The following is an 18,129-nucleotide window of genomic DNA, read 5'->3' as shown; positions in this document are numbered from 1 at the left end:
AAGATAGGACAGATTGACAGGACCCAGGTGAAACAGGGATATGACAGATTGACAGGACCCAGGTGAAACAAAGATAGGAAGGATTGACAGGGCCCAGGTGAAACAAAGAAAAGACAGATTGGCAGGACCCAGGTCAAACAAAGATAGTACAGATTATCAGGAGCCAGGTGAAACAAAGATAGGACAGATTGACAGGACGGGTATATTTTGAAACAAAAAGTTTGAAACTCTTATAAAAGTATCTACGGCAATTTAACCATGATTTTTCCGGTATATCGTGACTGCTATGGAAAACATTCTGTGCTTGATGGTATCAATCGATAATGAATACCATGACAACTGAATTTAAATATTGTGCCATCTTTCCGATTTATCTAAATGAAAAGTCCCTGATTCATTACCGGATTACGCAATGAACTGTTTACCGAACAATATTCAGCCTGCTATTATGATGTCTTGGCAAATATCCCTCAACTTCATTTATCGATGTGTAATATACAACGCCCGGGAGTAAGCAGTGCAGCTCTTCTGAGTGAGTGAGTGAGTGAGTGAGTGAGTGAGTGAGTGAGTGAGTGAGTGAGTGAGTGAGTGGAGTGAGTGAGTGAGTGAGTGAGTGAGTGAGTGAGTGAGTGAGTGAGTGAGTGAGTGAGTGAGTGAGTGAGTGAGTGAGTGAGTGAGTGAGTGAGTGAGTGAGTGAGTGAGTGAGTGAGTGAGTGAGTGAGTGAGTGAGTGAGTGAGTGAGTGAGTGAGTGAGTGAGTGAGTGAGTGAGTGAGTTGTATGCAGACAATCCAGTGATCAACAACATGAGCATCGATCTACGCAATTGGGAACCGATGACATGTGTCAACCAAGTCAGCGAGCCTGACCACCCGATCCCGTTAATCGCCTCTTACGACAAGCATGGGTTACTGAAGGCCAATTCTAACCCTGACCTCCACGGGTCTGATGTAACATTGAACATTAAAGGCAAAAGAACGGCGAAGATTATATGAATGGGTCACTGAATGAGTGAGTTTGGTTTTACGCCGGTTTTAGCAATATTCCAACAATGTCGCTCCAGAAATGGGCTTCACACATGATAGCCCAACGTATTCCACATTTTAAATGCTATTGCACGGCCTACTGTTAAAGAAAGTAAACGACAGTATTGGTGAAAGAATATTTATCAAATATCAAATCATTCTCTCCTAAAAAGGGCGGTGGTGTAGCCTAGTGGTTAAAGCGTTCGCTCGTGACGCCGAAAACCCAGGTTCGATTCCCCACCAGGGTACAATGTGTGCAGCCCATTTCTGATGTCCCCCGCAGGAACATTGCTAAAAGCGATGTAAAACCATACTTACTCACTCGCGCACTCTTCTAATTATGTACTTTAATTCCAAAGTTTATTAAAAACAGCAAGAAAAGAACACCAATAATTTCAATTCAAATAACGGGGAAGCTTAAAATGAAGCATTATGTATTCACGAGCACTACAGGGCTATTGAACAAGCTCAGGATACAGCTATAGAAGCCGATAACATACATTACCAACTCCTGACGTTTTTACCAGAATCATATGGAGAGTCTTGTAAATATTTGTGATGACATTTGGGCGTCGGGAAATTTCCTTATTCGTGAGGTGATCCTTAACTTTTCTCGATACCTAATCCTGGACGCAATCAAAATCCTTTCAATGCCATCAATTCAATCTGTTAAAATGTGTGTGCAAGAATCTTCGAGTGGTTCAATTAGCGACTTGCTCATGCAAATTAAAACTTCCGCGTGCACATTGGACATCGATGTTTCATACGATAACCTTTACAGAATGTCACGAAAACATACCAATTGTTTGTTGTGATTTTCCTGAAAGAGGAATTTTGTTGAAGTAGCGTTTGTGGTGAACTTTATAAAGGGAAGAATTCTTATTGGGTTAGAACTACCAAAGCCAAATATCCTCTGGCAAATATCAACGATGATATTGGCGGACTTCCTGATGACCATATTTCGGTAAATGATGGAATCTGGACCGAGAAGCCAATGGTTGATGTCATGAACACCAGCAAGGTCATAGTGGTACAGTAGTACGATGACAGTCAGTGAGTTAACTGAACTGATCAGACTCCTTATCTCTCCTACAGTCCAACCTATACTCACCAGTATAACATCGCTCGTGGAGACATAGAAAGAATACTAAACCTATGCCTATCATTAAATATGTAAATGAAACGAAAAAATATCTTCAAGAATGATAGACATTTAGTGTTCCTTTGGGTGATATTTTAAGTTAAGGTGTTGTATGTCGCATATTATTTTTGTTAAACGATTTTGTGACCCGTGAAGCTCCGGGTTAGAATTGATCTTCAGCAACCCATGCTTGTCGTAAGAGGCGACTAACGGGATCGGGTGGTCAGGCTCGCTGACTTGGTTGACAAGTGTCATGGTATCCAATTTGCATAGATCGATGCTCATGCTGTTGATCACTGGATAGTATGGTCCAAATATACTCACAGAAACGAATAAGGGAAGACATGAAAGTGTAAGTGTTCCTTTACTTATTTCCAGAATTTCACTAACACTGAATACATTCATTGTGAAGAAACCTGGAAGAGAATAGAGGAAATTTAATGTGTTCCCTTATCCGTTTCCACGAGTATATAAAGAAAGTAACAGACATCAAAACAGATTTTTACTACTGACTCCAGCTTGATTCATTTACTAGTGAATCCTGTTCGGCTAGTGTATCTCCACGGAAGTGACGCTAAATTGCTATGACAGGATTGTTGCTTTTAAGCAATAAGACTCGTATCGCATTTAGGAATAGCTATTCGCATATTGTACCACACGGGGACCTGAACTTGTGATGTGAATGGAATTGTTTCAGGAATCTTTTCATTAATATCACGACGGGGTACACCAGCTATGAGTGAGTGAATACGGTCTTGCGCCGCTTTTAGCAATATTCCAGCAATACCACGGCGGGGGACACCAGAAATGGGCTTCACATATTGTACCCATATGGGGAATCGAACCCGAGTCTCCTGCGTGACGAGAGAACGCTTTAACGACTAGGTTACCCCACTGCACCCCCAAATATGAGCATCAACAAATTCTGTGAGCCTGACTTCCTGATATCGTTAGCCGCCCCTTCGACTGGCCCATGGGTACTTGAGACCATTTCTGATGTCGATGTCACATGTCCAATACAAAAAGGAACATTTACTCAGGAGCCGGTAATGCCACCAGAACATGGCAGCCTGCCGTGAACCGAATCTGTTGACAGCATATGAGATAGCTATTGATACACCAACTAGGTTACGTGTGACAGGTACCAAACCATCAACTGGGTTACGTGTGACAGGTACCAAACCATCAACTGGGTGTTACATGTGCCAGCTAGCAAACCATCAACTGGGTGTTACGTGTGACAGCTACCAAACCATCAACTGGGTCACGTGTGACAGCTACCAAACCATCAACTAGGTCACGTGTGACAGGTACCAAACTATCAACTGGGTGTTACGTGTGACAGCTACCCAACCATCAACTGGGTGTTACGTGTGACAGCTACCCAACCATCAACTGGGTCACGTGTGACAGCTACCAAACCATCAACTAGGTCACGTGTGACAGGTACCAAACTATCAACTGGGTGTTACGTGTGACAGCTACCCAACCATCAACTGGGTGTTACGTGTGACAGCTACCCAACCATCAACTGGGTCACGTGTGACAGCTACCAAACCATCAACTAGGTGACGTGTGACAGGTACAAAACCATCAACTGGGTCACGTGTGATAGCTACCGAACCACCAACCAGGTCACTTGTGACATGGATATTTTCTTATTTGTCTTATAAATGAGATATATAATCTCAGGGGATTAATGTTATGTATGTATAATGTTTGTTACAGTTAACACAAATTGCTGCTTGAACATGGGCAAGCTCATGCTACAGCAAAATGGGCTGATACTATAAGCTTAGAGCTCTTGAAGCATGTACCCGAACCATAGCTGGAGACACATCTTTATTTAGATTTGGTAAAACATGGACTTTTAATAGGGAAATAGGGAATTTTTCACCTTCGTGGCACAATGCCCTTGCAGTACCTATACCAACACGTGGCCGGGATCATACTGATTATTCTGATATCAGACCGATATATTTAACGAATTGTGCTTGTAAAAGCATAGAATGAATTGTATATAATAGATTAATATTGTATGTGGAAACCAATAACTTAATTACAAATGTACAATTTGGTTTCTGGAACAATCGAAGTACCATTGGAAGTACGGTTGGAAACCTTTGTTACAAATGCTTCATGTATCTACACAACACTTAGTCTAAATTTTCTTTGATCTTCAGAAAACACACGATACTACCTGGAAGCAGGCCATTTTAAAGGATTTACATGATTTGGGTTGTAAAGGTCCTTTGTCTCAGTATATATCGCAGTTTTGAACAAACAGGCAACTTGAACTCCAAACCGTTCAACTCTGGCTGATTATTATAATCAGGATCAGGGTGTTCCACGAGGCAGTATTTTGTCTGTCACATTATTGAATATTGAAATAATAGTTTTTCAAAGGTTTTAACTGATTCAGTTGATGAATCACCTTTCGTGGATGATTTTAATATTTCTTGTTATGGTAAATATATGCATACAATATACAATCTGTCTCAATGAAAATTCACAAATGGTCACTTGAAAAATGCATTAAATCTTCTAAATAAAAAACTAATTGTTCACATTTTTACAGAAAATATACACCGCACAAAGACCTAGAACTATTTCTGAATGGCACCCCAATCAAAGTTGCAAGGAGGCCAAGGTCTTGGGTTCTTTTTTTGCTCCCATTTAACCTTTTTGTCAAATATTAAATACCTCAAAGCTAAATGCTTGAAGGAATTTGATTTGTTGAAAGTCGTTTCTAATTTAACGTGGGGAGGGGATCAAGCTACCTCCCTACATAGAGGATACTAAACGACCTTCCGTGTAATACCATTTTTATTAACCGAGTTAATGATTTTGGTATCAAAAGAGCGAAAGCTCGTTTGATACTAAATCTGTCACAAGTTTAATAAAAATGGTATTTCGTGGAAGCGAGTTTAGTATTCTTTTTATTACTTTCCAACATACTTTGATAGAAACTGCCTACAGTGTGGTTACTCTCAGCTTTCCGCGAGTCACGCAATGTCTAATGTCCAGCGGTATTACACTAATAATAATAATAATAATAATACTTTATTGCCCAAGAAGGGAATTTGTCTTGCGTTATGGACGCTGGAATTACAATAAATACATATATCCATTACACACACATTACAACACGAACAACATCAGTCACACGACCTGAGGAGCTCTCACAGATCACAGTGAGCAATCAACAGTGGTTAAAATGATTTAAAGTACGTTATAACATGACCAAATGTTGTTGTTTCAAAGATTAAACGAATGTAAAGGGGAAGGATAAAACTGGACATTAAGAAAATAAATAAATAAACTACAATGTATAACACTTTAAGACTAGCACTGGATACAGAACAGATACATAAAACACAGTAGAATGCTAAGAATAAATAAAACTACTTCTGTTTGTTTAAAATAACAATACGGTATGGGATAAATGAGTCGGTGGCTCTCTTTGTCCTGAGGCGGGGAGTTTGATAGCGGCGGCCTGAAGGAAGAAGTTTATATTCGGGATGAGAAAGTGGTTCGAGTTTTCTGACTTGCCGCTGACCTAGACATGTGATGTCCTCGAATGTTGTACCTGAAATTTTGCCTGCTTGAGTTATTGTTTTGGAGAATTTGTTTCTTTGTTTTATTGTGAGAGCCCCCGACCACGCTTCAATGGAAAAACAAAGAACACTTTGGATAAATGTTTTGTAGAATAAAACAAGCGTGGGTGTGCTAACATTGAATAATCTAAGTTTTCTTAGGAAGTACAGGCGTTGTTGGCACTTAGCATAGATTCTGTCCGTATTCTTGTTCCAGTTGAGCTTATTGTCTATAACAGTTCCCAAATACTTATAGTCTGACACGATTTCTATATCAGAGTCATGAATAGTCACAGGCAGTAAATCTTCCTTCCTGGTATAAAATTGCCGTAAAATATTACATTGCAGTATCTTACACGGACGGATAATAAACTAATATATGTAACAGGGTGGATGTACATATGTAGTAGCTTGTATTCATCTTGATATTGTTCGTTGATAGGTTTTAATAATAAGCTTTAGAATATTGTTAATTTCATAATGAGGTAGGGACCCTGAGTACCACCATATGGAGCCTCGTCACCTATGCAAGGCTAGCTCGCAGTTCATATTTTCTACCAGCTGTGCCGATTGGCTTAAAGTTTACAAAGAAGCCTTACAACTTCTCATTGGGTTTAAGTTGCAGTTCACGTTTTTCATTCAAGGCAAGGTGCTCAGTAATTTCATGCTGGCTGGCAACTTCAGGAGAAACATTTGTTTTGTCTTGAGGAAATTAAAGGTTAATTTTATGTATTATAATGTATTCTGATAAGGATAATAAGTACAAAAATATTTCAATCGATTTATGGTATTTTCAAGTGTTATTGTTGGATGTATGATATGTAATGTTGAGATAAAATGCTTTTCAATATCTCATGTGTTTGTGTAAAGCCATTGCTTTGAAAGTAATTTGTATTGCACTCAATATCATGATGTATTTTAAACTAGTGTTTGCTCGTAAAATGCAATTGGTATTTACATTTAATTATATGTTTTTGTAGTGTTTTACGTAGCTTTTATATCATTGATATTGTGTTTAGATACATAGACATACTATTGATGGCGTTCTGTTGATGAAGCACCAGGCCATTCGATTAAGCCCATAGCTGGTAATTATGTAAATGTTGGTAGTTTCTATTTCTAATGCTATTTCGATTTAGTTGTATTTGAATGTGAGATGTGTAAGACAATGTATATAGTGTTGCAGAATTGAGTGTTAAACGCCATCACCTGGCTCGGACACAATGAAATAAAGAACTCTGTTCTGCGGCTGGACCGTGTGTCATTTCTGGGACTAGACCGTCTACATGTAGATCATTGGTTCGGTCATTACTTTTAAATCAACCTTAAACTACTTGCTCTTGTTCACGACCAAGGTCTAAGACGTTGTCTTGGGTCCTTTTGAACTTCTGCCGTTGACAGTCTTTACGTTGAGGCCGATGAACCATCTTTAAAACATTTTTGCAGTATGTCACAAAACTATATTCTAATTAATCTAACCCTGCATACTACATCCTCTTTATGAGTATCTGTATAATAAAAAATCTTCTCTTATTTCGTCTGTTGGTTGTTTGGTTGGTTGGTTTGGTGCTTAACGCCGCACTCAGCACTAGTCCAACTATATGACGGCGGTCTGTAAATAATCGAGTCTGCACCCGACAATCCAGTGATCAACGTCAGGAGCATCGATCTTCACCTGACCTGACCACCCGATCCCGTTACTCGCCTTTTACGACAAACATTATTCCGCCTGTAGAAATACGACTGAAACCATTCATTTCTTGCTGCTAACACTGAGCAAGGAAATACATCTTCTTCCCGGCTGTTAACAAGTACACATAACACTAACGCATTAATGAAATAAAACACAAATGCATTACAGTATAGACAAGAAGTTAAACAATGAAGAAGTATATATAATACATTCAAGTCTTTATTTACAGATGGATCCAAGAATGGAGCGCAGTTGCCAGAGCCACTGTCATTGGGTCCAGTACAATATCTTCTCTATTTCCAAATAACTGCCCTATGTTCACAGCAAAAGCAACCGCCAAATTAACAGCTCTTAAATCCATCTATAAACATCCCAAATATAAACAATATATACTATTTTCAGATTAAACTTCAGGCTATTAAAAATTGGCCTTGTCAGCATCCACTTTTAACTGAAATAACTGAATCATATACATGTAATGATCTTGCTTCTGGCCAATACATCGACCTCTGTTGGTTATCCAGCCATGGTGAAATTCAACAAATCTGCAACGCCACCTTAAATCCCATACTCCGATTATAAACCCGTGATTAGATCTTACACCCGTGATCTAATACAAAAGAAGTGGGACACACAAGTAGGTATAAATACCAGCGATCGGTTACACCTGCTTGGGCTGAAAGTCCAGATTTGTAGAGATCATTGTGCAACAATGTCGCATTGGCGATACAAAATACACTGATGAATATTCATTAAAAGGTGATGCTACTTCATTCTGTATCCCTTCCGAAATCGCCTAAAATAGCCGCAGACGACCTATCAGACCTCCGTTGTTATCCTCACAGCACACAGCAGCACACCGTCAAAGAAATCTGACGTCATTGGGAAAGGTTTATTGGTTAGACTAAAGTCATTTTGTTTGTTGGTGACTGATAGCCGAGCTTGTGTTTGGCGCCTCAGAAACACTGCATATGCTAAACGAATGTCTTTCAGCAAGCTAGGGCTCATTGATGGTGTGGCGCCGGCGTTGTCTCTCACATCACCAACTATTAGACTGTCAACAACTGTGACAGCCAAGCAATGGTTGTACACTTGGTCCGGTCTAGTAAAGTTCATATTTGGCGGTCGCGCAATTTTGAACCAGAACTGCTTCGTGTACCGGAAGTCAAGCTGGGTCCCGAATAGCTGGTTGGCGAGCACACAGGGAGCCGGGAGCCAATTTTGTATGAGAAGTAGCGTCTCTCACATGACTGTAAACTTGACCTTGCGAGGATATGACAAACTCGTAATGGACAACGGTACATCACGACCAAGACAGAGCTGTACCTCATTTTGATGACCATCCTCGTAACAGAAGACAGGTCTTGCAATGTGATTAGGTATTTTCTGTACACAATAGGTTAAATATACATTAGACCTTTAAAATGACTGCAAAATGCAAAACATGTAATGATAACGATGGCTTTAACGCATGAGTGAGTGAGTGAGTAATCAATTAACGTCGCTCATTTAGTTTCCGCACATACAGCCCAAGGTACGTGTTAGGTGTTAGAATATTTGCCCACAGTATCACTGCACAATCACTGATACAATTACTGTATTAGTTTGAAGAAAGAGACGCCTTGTGTATACAGCACATAAATGTACTCATGGAAACGAATTTAAGGGAACACATGAAAGTACAAGTGTTCCTTTATTCTTTTCCAGAATTTCACCTTCAGTGCAATACAGAATTTGTGAAGAAACCTGGAAAATAATAAGGGAACATTATACTTTCAGGTGTTCCCTTATTCGTTTCCATGAGTATATACATTTCAACTCTGATTGCACATAGAAGTTTGTATTCTAGTATAAGACAAAGCATTATGGATGCCAACTTCTTCTCTATTGTCAGGTGACGAAAGGGCAAGGAAAAACCCAGAAACGTTGCATATACAATAAAGAAGCAGTTGACATCCATGAAATTCTGTCTTATGCTACTCTGATTGCACAATGAACTTTGACCAAAAAGTATTACGTTGGCTTTTGTTATTTCTATGATGTAATATGGTTCGATACCGATGTTTGACAATTTACTTCCTCTGAGTGAGTGATCATTTATAACCCGGAACCTTCCTCTGAACCAGATCCAGACCGCCGCCATGTAGATACAATGTTGATACAAAAACCAAATAAAACAAATCAATTTTCCAGAAGTAAGTCTTAACCCTATGAGAAGCAATATTCCAGCAGAATAGGCGCGTTACCGATTGAACAACAGATCTTTGAAAAAGATCTTATGGTAGATACGTAAGTAACATTTTAAACTTTTGCATCACTGATATTGCACCATGCAAATGATATAATCTTACAATGGACTCTTTTTCAGTACAGATGTTTATTTATAATTCTATTTCAACTGAGTATGTAACACGAGTTCTGATTGGCCAATGCTATACATTTCCGACCGTATAATCAGCATATACGGTATCAATTTGAAAACCGATTCACCAAAACCTTTGATTGTATCCCTACACTAAAGGTGTAACGCTATTTTCTGGGCATTATCATTTGCAGAAGCCGTGAGTCTTCAAATAACTCCCTCATTATAGCAAAATGGATGGAATTTGTGCTAGTAAGGTCAAAACAGTATCATAATTTAACTGTAATTTTACAGAGTCGCGTCGCCGATATAGCTAAATTTGCGGCTATATAACCATCGATATACGTCCGTAAATTCGTCAAACACAGTACAGTTATCCCCTAATTATAAAAGTGTCTGACAGTATATTTTTACACATGATCTCTTTGTGCAAATATTGCATAGACAATCCATATTAAAAGAAAGTCAGCGCTAAATACTCCTATTGATCTAGGAAACTCATACTATATCTCTCTTGGGTGAACAACAGAAAGTAAATATTTCGAAGCGTACTTGATTGAAGCATGTTTTAGATTCATAGTTATTCAAGTGCAATATGCACATGGCGCTAAAACGTTCATATTGACATGCATTAAGGTCATTTCCAAGGATTAGATTTCGTTTAATGTTCATCTCCATAGAAACTAACTGATAATATTTCATAAATACAGGAGAACCTGGAAACACATCAATCAGAAGAGAAACACCTGGACGAACACGCTCACTTGAGAAAATGATGGACATCAGAACAGTTACTATCTTGACATGCATACTGCAAGCTGCACCATGGGGCACATGTTCAATGTCTGACGGAGAAGTCACTGACGCCATCTTAAAAGGCTACAAAGCCCATCACAAGCCAAGCAATGTAGTTAACATTACCTTTCAAGCAGGATTGCTGTCTGTGCAAGAACTGGATAATAAAAAACAATTTCTCAGCAGCACCATGTGGATGATCTTCTCCTGGTACGACCATCGTGTTGTTTGGAATGCTTCGTTGAGCTCAGAGAAAAGTATTCTTGCGGACTCGAACAAATTCTGGAAACCTGAATTGATTATAGCAAATGGTATCAAGGGACAAGAGCTACTGCATAATGAAGGTTCTCTGGTGGTTACCAGTCATGGAAATATTCGATGGCTCCTCGCAGGAGCAATGGAAACAAAGTGTCCCATAAACATTTACAAGTTTCCCTTCGATACCCAGACTTGTGAAATTGAAGTTGGTGGATGGTTCGGTGACTTGAATAAAATAAGTATCTCAAGGGAAACAGGCATTCAGATGAAACAATTTGAAGAGAATAGTGAGTTTGAGATTTATGTAGACGACATTGCGGATATACACAGAAGTTATAGTACTAACATATTCCGCGTAACCATCCATTTAAAGAGACGTCCCCTGTTCTACATCTTTACCATCCTGCTCCCCATGCTCCTCCTCTACTTCCTCAACAGCTTTGTGTTCCTGCTGCCTTCACAGAGCGGAGAGAAGACCAGCGCTGCCGTGTCTGTCCTCCTCAGCTTCCAACTGTTTCTGTCCATCATCAGGGACTCCCTGCCAGAGAACTCCCTGACCGTCAGCCTCTTCAGTCTCTATGTCTCTCTGGTCAACTTTACGAGTGTCGTCATCGTCGTTGTCAACATCCTCCTCTTCAAAATGAAAGAGAGTCTACCGCCGAAGTGGGTCTTAGGAATGTATAAGAAAGACATACGTAAAGTAGATGTTGAGATGGGCAATGTGGAGGACGAAGAGCAGGGACGACCAAAGTGGGAAGATATTGAACCTAAACTGAACAAGGCTTGTTTTCTATTTTTCTTTGTGTTCAGTTGTGGTGCAACATCTGCAATGCTTGGGATGCTGACGATGCTGTAACGGCCGCCATTCATACAATATGCATCAAGGTGTGTTTGTTTGTTTGCTGACAGTCCAGTGCTTGTTTAAACATGACCATTTGAGGACTCGCTGATTTGGAACTGAAAAAGGTAATGTTAAGCTTGAGTTCTTCTGTAAAAATGTGCAGATATTCAGCTTGTTCCAACCCTAGTAAGTATTTCTTTGTTTGTCTGTTGGTTAGCGCTCGGCAATATTCCAGTTTTATGCCGACGACCTGTAAATAATCGAATCAGGACTAGACAATCCAGTGATCAACATCAGGAGCATAGATCTTCGCAATATTGTTACGATGACATGTGTCAACGAGGTCAGCAAGCCTGACCAGCCAATCCCTTTGGTCGCCTCTTAGGACAAGCATGGGTTGCTGGAGGCTAATTCTAATCCGGACCTTCACGGGTCGCATATTGTATACCTGTATATTAAAATGTACATAATGGTGTAATTGTTGTACGTCTAATGTAACTGATAGCGGCTTGTGTGAAAATAAAGGTTAACTAACTGGCCAATTTGCAAACAATGATGACGAGTAGATATCCCATACAAGAGAGAGAGCTATTGATATCAGACAGTTTATATCATGTGCCTTAGAAAACAGCAAGGTGGTTTAAGTAAATAAGTGGACATGATAGAAGTTGTGATGACTTTGTGTTGCTTTTCAAACAGGAACTTCAAGGTGTAAGTACAAGTTATTTATATTCCCCGTAATATAATTTTAACAGATATCCTGATATGTATGTACCAGTCAATAAAGGCTTGAAAGTGTTAAAGTTTTACTCATCCATTTGTATGGTACACTTTATTTACCCGGGTAAATAGTAAAGATAAGATAGTTCCGGGTAGTGTGACAAAACCCAGGTGAGACAAAGATAGGAAGGATTGACAGGACCCAGGTGAAACAAAGAGAAGACAGATTGACAGGACCCAGGTGAAACAAAGATAGTACAGATTATCAGGAGCCAGGTGAAACAAATATAGGAAGGATTGACAGGACCCAGGTGAAACAAAGAGAAGACAGATTGACAGGACCCAGGTGAAACAAAGATAGGAAGGATTGACAGGACCCAGGTGAAACAAAGATAGGACAGATTGACAGGACCCAGGTGAAACAAAGAGAAGACAGATTATCAGGAGCCAGGTGAAACAAAGATAGTACAGATTATCAGGATCCAGGTGAAACAATGACAGGACAGATTGACAGGACCCAGGTGAAACAGGGATGTGACAGATTGATAGGACCCAGGTGAAACAAAGATAGGAAGGATTGACAGGACCCAGGTGAAACAAAGAGAAGACAGATTGACAGGACCCAGGTGAAACAAAGATAGAAAGATTGACAGGACCCAGGTGAAACAAAGAGAAGACAGATTATCAGGACCCAGGTGAAACAAAGACAGGACAGATTGACAGGACCCAGGTGAAACAAAGAGAAGACAGATTGACAGGACCCAGGTGAAACAAAGAGAAGACAGATTGACAGGACCCAGGTGAAACAAAGATAGGAAGGATTGACAGGACCAAGCTGAAACAAAGAGAAGACAGATTGACAGGACCCAGGTGAAACAAAGAGAAGACAGATTGACTGGATTGATTGGATCCAGATGAAACAAAGAGAGGACAGATTGACAGGACCCAGGTGAAACAAAGATAGGAAGGATTGACAGGACCCAGGTGAAACAAAGAGAAGACAGATTGACAGGACCCAGGTGAAACAAAGATAGTACAGATTATCAGGAGCAAGGTGAAACAAAGATAGGACAGATTGACAGGACCCAGGTGAAACAAAGATAGGAAGGATTGACAGGACCCAGGTGAAACAAAGATAGGACAGATTGACAGGACCCAGGTGAAACAAAGATAGGACAGATTGACAGGACCCAGGTGAAACAAAGATAGGACAGATTGACAGGACCCAGGTGAAACAAAGATAGGACAGATTGACAGGACCCAGGTGAAACAGGGATATGACAGATTGACAGGACCCAGGTGAAACAAAGATAGGAAGGATTGACAGGACCCAGGTGAAACAAAGATAGGAAGGATTGACCGGACCGAGGTAAAAGAAAGATAGTACAGATTATCAGGAGCAAGGTGAAACAAAGATAGGACAGATTTACAGGACCCAGGTGAAACAGGGATATGACAGATTGACAGGACCCAGGTGAAACAAAGATAGGAAGGATTGACAGGACCCAGGTGAAACAAAGATAGGACGGATTGACAGGACCAAGGTGACACAAAGATAGGACAGATTGACAGGACCCAGGTGAAACAAAGATAGGACAGATTGACAGGACCCAGGTGAAACAAAGAGAAGACAGATTGACAGGACCCAGGTGAAACAAAGATAGGACAGATTGACTGGATGCAGGTGAAACAAAGATAAGACAGATTGGCAGGACCCAGGTGAAACAAAGAGAAGACAGATTGATTGGATCCAGATGAAACAAAGATAGTACAGATTGACAGGACCGAGGTGAAACAAAGAGAAGACAGATTTACAGGATCCAGGTGAAACAAAGATAGGACGTATTGCCAGAACCCAGGCAAAACTGGGATATGACAGATTGACAGGATCCAAGTGAGACAAAGATAGGAAGGATTGACAAGGCCTAGTTGAAACAAAGAGAGGACAGATTGACAGGACCCAGGTGAGTGAGTGAGTGAGTGAGCGAGCGAGCAAGTTTTACGCCGCACTCAGTAATATCCCAGCTATATGTCGACGGTCTGTAAATAATCGAGTCTGGACCAGACAATCCAGTGATCAACAACATGAGCATCGATCTGCGCAATTGGGAACCGATGACATGTGTCAGCCAAGTCAGCGAGCCTGACCACCCGATCCCGTTAATCGCCTCTTACGACAAGCATGGGTTACTGAAGGTCAATTCTAAACACTTATGGTAGATCGTAACGGGTGAATACCAACAGGGGCGTCAGCGTAACACACGTTGTCGACAGGGTAGCGTAGTGGTCTCAGGTAGAAGGCACTGCACTTACCATTTGGTGGTCTGAAAATACAACAAATCATAAATTGGTGGTCATTATATATATTTGAGATTTTAAGCGGTTTTTTAACAGAATATGATTAAAGCGTATCAATACCTATGAAATACTCGGAGACAATCTTAAAGTTTCGTTTAACAAGTTCAAAAGTTGCAACTGCACCCCCGAACAAAATGATCATATGAATTTGCATACCCTTTAAAAGATGTGAAGAAAGAAATGCATAATTACCTTAGTGACAAATACTCTTGGTATAGCCTTACAAGGCATCGTTTCGGGTTTTCGTCATTTCTGGATATCTTGACTACTTTCCTGCCGACTTGTCTGCGTGTAAGCCCTCCTCTGTTTGTTTTGGACACATCGACTGTGTATCTGAGTTGGTTGGGTCCTGAATCTTTGGGGAATATTAATGTATGTTGTGAGTTCGCCCCACAGCGCAAAAACCTGTGCTCGTCTCCAGCCCGGAGTGCGAAGTTCAACCCTATGAGATACAGTAGAGTGTCCAGCAACTGCTGAGGGGTGTCTTCCCCCAATAGTCCTCTTCTCCACAACTCATCCTCCTGTGCCTCCGTGATGATACTGGCCTGCCGACGCTCAATCCCATATCTTTCAAATATGGTGAATCAAAAAAGTTTATATCAATACCCTTCTTTCTGAGGTTATATTGGAGAGCTGTGATTATTTCATATAAAGTATTTCCCCGATACTGTTCCCCTTTTTGATTTTTGACTTCCGTTATGAACAATATCAAAGTCTTGTTAAGAGCCATTTCGTTTGACGCAAGAGATACAATATCTTGATGTTGGAGTGGGACATCTAGGTTTCGTTTTTGTCTTTCTATAACCCAGTTCCTGAAAATATTTACTGCCCATTTACTTTTATTCTGAGTGTTTACCGAGTGACTGGAGTCATAGAGTTGTACAATCTCAGCTGCTGAAAGGGGGGTGCCAAAACGAATTTTTTCTTTCTTTTCAGATTGAAGTTTAGAAACAGCATTTGGCAAACAATTAGATGTAGGTTTTGATTCTAGTGCCCCAATTCCCCACTTTTCCTCCAGTAATTGACTGGCTAAAAATAACTCTTTATCGGAATTGTCGTCTGAGAGGATGTGGCTGTCATGAAGTTCATCATCTGAATAGCTACTTGAAAACAAATGGCATTGTCCAATATCAAAATTTGGGACCGCACTTTCACCAGCGTCGTCAGAAAACAGAAGAGCTTCAAATTCTGAATTTACTACAACCTCGTCAGCAAGTTCAGGCTTACTAGAAAGTGTATTTTTGCGTTAAAAACAGTTCGTCTTCATATCCGGACATCCTGCGCTGAACTTTGAAACACGAGCAAGAAATTGTCTGACAAGATACAGGCGTTTATACCGAAAGCCCTCCGATATTAGTGCACGTGCCGTTTCAGCGGGTTGTAACAGCTACCGGGAACAGTAGTGACATAGTGATGCTAGGGCGAAATCGCTAAGATGTCAGTACAAGTACAACTGTTATACAGACGAAATCAAAGACAGTATTGTTTTTAAAAAACATATCAAATGTCGGCATTTTAGTTTATGCACATATTGACAGGTATCAATCGCCATAGATCTATATCTATTGCTCATGTCACTACGTTCACTATAATAACCTCCAATATTAGTGCACGATTGCGACCGGTAAGATTTTGCTCAGACTGACTGACTGAGTTTGGCTTTACGCCGCTTTTAGCAATATTCCAGCAACATCACGGCGGGGGACACCAGAAATGGGCTTCACACGTTGTACCTATGTGGGGATTCGAACTCGGGTCTTCGGCGCTACGAGCCAACGCTTTAACAACTAGACTACTCCACCGCCCCAGATTTTGCTCAGAGCTCATATTGGACGGTACTTTGTTTTAAGTAGGAGAATGTCCTCAAACTCTCCATTAGTTGCGCACGTGGAGCAGGTTCGGGCTACAACCTGCTTCTCCTATACTGATATTGGCGCTGTTCCTGATGACCATATTTCGGTAAATGATGGAATCTGGACCCAGAAGCCAATGGTTGATGTCATGAACACCAGCAAGGTCATAGTGGTACAGTAGTACGATGACAGTCAGTGAGTTAACTGAACTGATCAGGCTCCTTAACTCTCTTACAGTCCAACCTATAATCACAAGCCTGGAACATCGCTCGTGGAAGCAGAAATAATTCTAAACCTATGCCTATCATTAAATATGTAAAAGAAACGAAAAAATGTCTTCAAGCATGATAGACATTTAGTGTTCCTTTTGGTGATATTTTAAGTTAAGGTGTTGTATGTCGCATATTATTTTTGTTAAACGATGTTGTGACCCGTGAAGCTCCGGGTTAGAATTGATCTTGAGCAACCCATGCTTGTCGTAAGAGGCGACTAACGGGATCAGGTGGTCAGGCTCGCTGACTTAGTTGACAAATGCCATGGTATCCCATTTGCATAAGTCGATGCTCATGCTGTTGATCACTGGATAGTATGGTCCAAATATACTCACAGAAACGAATAAGGGAAGACATGAAAGTGTAAGTGTTCCTTTACTTATTTCCAGAATTTCACTAACAGTACAATACATTCCTTGTGAAGACTGACTGAGTTTGGCTTTACGCCGCTTTTAGCAATATTCCAGCAATATCACGGCGGTGGACACTAGGAATGGGCTTCACTCATTGTACCCATGTGGGGATTCGAACCCGGGTCTTCGGCGTGACGAGCCGACGCTTTAACCACTGGACTACCCCACCGCCCCTTCTTGTGAAGAAACCTGGAAGAGAATAAAGTAAAGTTGTACTTTAATGTGTTCCCTTATTCGTTTCCACGAGTATACAAAGAAAGTAACAGACATCAAAAACAGATTTTTACTGCTGGATTCCAGCTTGATTCATTTATTAGTGAATCCTGTTCGACTAGTGCATCTCCACGGAAGTGACGCTAAATTGCTATGACAGGATTGTTGCTTTTAAGCAATAAGACTCATATCGCATTTAGGGATAGCTATTTGCATATTGTACCACACGGGGACCTGAATCTTTTCAGCAATATCCCGGCGGGGTACACCAGCTATGAGTGAGTGAATATGGTCTTGCGCCGCTTTTAACAATACAAGTATTCCAACAATACCACGGCGGGTACACCAGAAATGGGCTTCAATTATTGTGCCCATGTGGGGAATCGAACCCGGGTTTTCTGCGTGACGAGCGAACGCTTTAACCGCTAGGCTGGGTCAAGTGTGACGGCTACCAAACCGTCAACTGGGTCACGTGTGAGAGCTACCGAACCATCAACTGTCACGTGTGACAGCTACCAAACCATCAACTGGGTCACGTGTGATAGCGCCAAACCATCAACTGAGTTACGTGTGACAGCTACCGAACCATCA

General features: G+C 40.7%; 1 long non-coding RNA gene across 1 annotated transcript; it reads left to right on the top strand.

Annotated features, from left to right (window-relative positions):
- The first annotated feature begins 4,963 nt into the window (after positions 1 to 4,963).
- LOC124263267 lies at positions 4,964 to 12,390 on the top strand. The gene is made up of 3 exons (XR_006894796.1): positions 4,964 to 5,142; positions 11,152 to 11,155; positions 12,378 to 12,390. It is a non-coding gene; the product is annotated as an uncharacterized LOC124263267 (long non-coding RNA).
- The last annotated feature ends 5,739 nt before the right edge of the window (positions 12,391 to 18,129 follow it).

This window comes from Haliotis rubra, unplaced genomic scaffold, assembly GCF_003918875.1.
Source record: "Haliotis rubra isolate DU_JTF1 unplaced genomic scaffold, ASM391887v1 Scf875, whole genome shotgun sequence".
In the NCBI taxonomy this organism is placed as follows: domain Eukaryota; kingdom Metazoa; phylum Mollusca; class Gastropoda; order Lepetellida; family Haliotidae; genus Haliotis; species Haliotis rubra.
This window is presented reverse-complemented; position numbering and strand designations above follow the sequence as displayed.